The sequence below is a fragment of the Choloepus didactylus genome, chromosome 12, assembly GCF_015220235.1.
Source record: "Choloepus didactylus isolate mChoDid1 chromosome 12, mChoDid1.pri, whole genome shotgun sequence".
NCBI lineage: Eukaryota > Metazoa > Chordata > Mammalia > Pilosa > Megalonychidae > Choloepus > Choloepus didactylus.
In genome coordinates, this window is record NC_051318.1 from 39819795 (window position 1) to 39824042 (window position 4248).

The 4248-nt window shown below is 43.7% G+C and overlaps 1 pseudogene; it reads left to right on the forward strand.

Annotated features, from left to right (window-relative positions):
- Positions 1–875: 875 nt before the first annotated feature.
- On the forward strand, positions 876–1537 carry LOC119506819 (annotated as a pseudogene).
- The last annotated feature ends 2711 nt before the right edge of the window (positions 1538–4248 follow it).

Consider the following 4248-nt stretch of genomic DNA (forward strand, 5'->3'; position numbering starts at 1 on the left):
TTCCTTTAGGTTAATAATGTTCAGATCCCATGATGAAGTCATCACACTTCTGGGAATTTTCTCTAAGGAAATAATTCTGGGAAAGAAAAAATATTTTTACCTGTTCTTTGCAGGGAAATTATTTAAAATTTCAGGACAATTGGGATCAACCTTAGTGTCACATAGCACACAAAGGAGATTATGTTAAAAATATAATTATTAAAACCATATAGAAGGATGAAAGAGATTTCAGTATAATTTTAGTGAGAAGATGAGAACACAAAATAGTATGTGTATGGTGATTACAAATTAAAACATATATATATTCCAGGACAAGAAAAGAGTATAAAAAAAAATTGTCAGCAGTTACTGGTAGAAGTTTGATTGACAATTCTTCCTTTTTATTTTTCCTCTTTTCGTTGCAGTGTACTCTAATTCTGGAACAGCCGGTCTGCAGAGATGCAATTGGGAATCCCTGGTCTCTGCCAATATTTCCTAAAGCGTGTTTCATGGTACACTAGTTAGGTCGGATGTTAAGGCATTCACTGAACACAAAACAAAACAAAAAAGGAGGTTTGAGCAAATGAATGCTACATTCATTGGATTTCAAAATCTGCGCTGCAGGACTCCCTGGAGCCTTCCATACGCTGCTATAGAATGTGATTCTCCCAGAGAGGCCATGGCTATGTCTGCAACCTCTTCAGGACACATCCGGCCACCGAATCATTCCTCCCCACCACCACCCCACCCCACCCCACCCCCACCGGGGCAGTCCACTGCTGTCCTGTCGAGCAGGCTGTGGGTGATCCTGGTTCTGATTTGAACAGAGTCTGTATGGAGAATAAAAAGGCACAGGTTGTTCTTGTCACTGGAGCTGAACAGACCAATATTAAAAGATGACAGACTCAGAGGATCTTCCTAAAGGTGCTCCTCTCCCATCACATCAGGAGATGTGCCATGACAGATATCCTCCTGCCACCGAGGCTAGTGATGTGACTTTTAACCACTCGATCGAGGTGTTGTCTGCCAGAGCTTGGCATTGCAAAGGCAAGCACCAGAGGCATCCACAAAGGAAACAAACTATGTTCACTGAAAAACAACTAGAAGATTTGAAGATCTTGTTCAATAAGAACCTATACCCAAACACTGGTCTTCAGAAAGAAATGGCCTTTAAAATGGGTATACATCCAACAGTGCTTCAGGTTTGGTTCAAGAACCATAGAGCGAAACTCAAGAAAGCAAAATACAAGCACATTCAGCAGAAACAGCAAGGAGCTCGACAATAGCAACTACCCGAGGAAGGAGTCAAGACCAGCCCTTCCAAGAGAAACATGGACACGTCACACAGAGCCCTGCGGGTGTTTGTCCTGCCTCCTTGGTTTACATAGATCGTCCAGCACCCTCCTTCCAACTTAGCATTTGTCCCAACTTCAGAGTCCCCGCAGACCACTCTGTTGGCCATAAAATAGTCCATTTTGGCTGCTGCCAAGACCCTAACATATACTGCCTGCATCCCATTTTCGAACCCCAAATTCCACCCCCCAAGCTTAGATTCTAATTCTTTTGTCTCTTCATCTCTACAAAGAACTTAAATGGTATTTTATGTTCTCTCCATTGCCACTTTTCTGTAAATCTAAAATTATCCCCAAATAGAAAGTTCATCTTTAGGCTCTGCTTTCAGGATAGTCAGGCTAGAACATATCCACTGAAAGATAATTTTTTTTAGAAGATCATATATCACAGGTACGCAGCCTGTTGGGGAATTGAATGGTGTCCCCTACAAGACTTTTCCAAGTCATTTGTGAATAGGGTCTTCAGAGATTCTATTAAGATGAGGCCAAATTAGATCAGAGAGGTCTTTGATTATGACTGGAGTCCTTATGCACAAAAGAAATTTGGACATGAAAGTAAAGTCCCAGGAGGAGACCAAGGAAGACAGATCACCGGGTGACAGGGGCACACAAGCCACCATCAGAAAACCACAAACCTCAGAGAAAGTACAACCTGCCATACCTTGATTTCCAACGTCCAACCTCCAGAACTGTGAGATAATAAATCCCTGTTGTTTAAGCCAACCAGCCTGCAGTATTTGTCATAGAAGTCCCAGTAAACCAAAACAAAGCCAGAGCCAAGTTGAGAGAGAATTTTTCAGTCTTAATTGTATGTGTTAGAAAAAATAAGCGCTGATAATCAATGATGTAAGTCAGTCTATAGCTCTAAAAATTAGGGTGGGGTGCAGCAAATAATTCTCAAGGAATAAGAAAAGATGATGGAAGAAAAGAACAAAAATTGAAGTGGCTATGAATTTAAATGAAAATACACCTACCTACCTGGCCCAGCACCCCTGTCACGTGTGTGGTTCTCTGTGCCTGCTACAGATGGGGATTCAGGCCACCTGTCCACCAGCCAGGTAGACAGAGAAGTGTATCATCTGCTTGGAAAATCCCCAAACTTCAATCCATCTGTGAAGTTCAGCAAATCCCTGGGTGATGCCCCTTAAGAACAGAGAAATGGTCTCTATCCTGCCTTCCCTTCTCTCCAGCTCCAAGAATTGACTTCTGCTCATGGCAGCCTGTCAGCAAAACATTATTAAATTTTATTGAATCATTCAGGAAGTGCTAACAGCCGGGGGACACTCGACACCTTGCCCACCTCCTCCCAACACTCACTGATAACTTCACTGTGGTCCAACTTTTGCTGCCAGTTTGTGGGGTCCAGGAAAAAATAAAGCTAGTTGGTAGGTTCTGGGTGTGCACTGGGAGACAAAAAGGCTTAATGGTACAGAGTTTCTGTTTGGGGTGATGAGAAAGTTCCGGTAATGGATGGTGGTGATGGTAACATTGTGGAGGTAATTAACACCACTGAATTGGTAGCATGTACTTGAAAGTGTTTAAAATAGGAAATGTTATGTTGTATACATGCTACCACAATATTTTAAAATGTGTGCTCTCAAGTCTTTATCTCCCCAAATAGTTATTTGGTCTTGTCATCATTGATTAGTTTTGCCTGTTGTTGAACTCCAGAAAAATTGAATCATAACTTATGAGCACTTACGCATCTGACTTCTTTTACCCACCATTTCACGGGCCACATTCATTCACGTTAATTGGGACTCTACTTTTTATTTGTTTATTTTAGAGAAGTTGTGGTTCACAGAACTATCATGCATAAAATACAGGATTCCCATGTACAACCCTAAAAATAAATAAATAAATAAATAAATAAATAAATAAATAAACAAACAAACAAACAAACAAAAAGGCACAGGAGAGTGGGAATGAGCTATCCAGGGCCTGGGAACGCAGCATTGTCCCAAGGTCGGCTGGGTAGGGCTCCGGGTGTGGACAGAGCGTGCAGAGCTCTGAACGAAGGAATGCTGGCTGGGCGGGGCACCAGGAATAGAAGGCACATTGTCCTGCCCTTAAAGTGGGTACTGGCGGGAAAGCCCTGTTGGGCGGGAGCCGGTGAAGCTCTCGCGCACCGAGTGCACCCGGCTCTGAGCCCCGCGCGACCAAGTGGAGGCTCAACACCCCGCTCTCTCCTCCTCACAGAGAACCTATTAGTGACATTGGCGCAGTTCGAAGCTGGGAACTTTAAAAAAGGAAGAGAGAAGGAAAGCTGAAATAGAAGAGATCTTATGCAGGGAGTGTGATCCATTCACTTCAGAGTTATGCCTAAACGCTCTGCCCGTGCAATACGAGATATGGACGCCGGGTGTAAACCATTTTTCTCTTGGGGGCTCAACTTGTACAATTATTCAGATTCTCCAAATAGATGATGTATTTCTTTCTTTCCTCCACTCCCACGTGTCATGTGGGGTGAAAATTTAAATTGGGTGTCCTTGGCAGGAACTGCAAAGGTTTTGCTGAAGGGAAAATGCGCCAGAAAAAAAAAAAAAGCAAAACCTATTGCCGGTCTATCGGTCTATCCGTTGGTGGCAGCAGTGCTTTCCTATAGAAATGCCTGTGCATTTGTCCTGAGAAACCTCCTGGAGTTGTGGTCTGAGGGAGTGAGCTTCCAGGCATGGCCTGGAGCGTCAGCGCAAACCGGAGGGGGCCGCGTTGCTCTACCTGGTACAATAGTTGATGCCAGCAGTGATGAGTCAGAGGCTGTTCTGGAGACTGGAGGAGAAAGGGAAGACGACTGGGAAAGTTGAAAGTAGGGTGAGGGCCTATGGGCGCTTGCAGAGAGAAATCTACCAGGCAGAAACCCACTCTTAACCAGGGCCGAGCAATGCTCTATCTACTATGTAAAGTTATCTGCCCTACT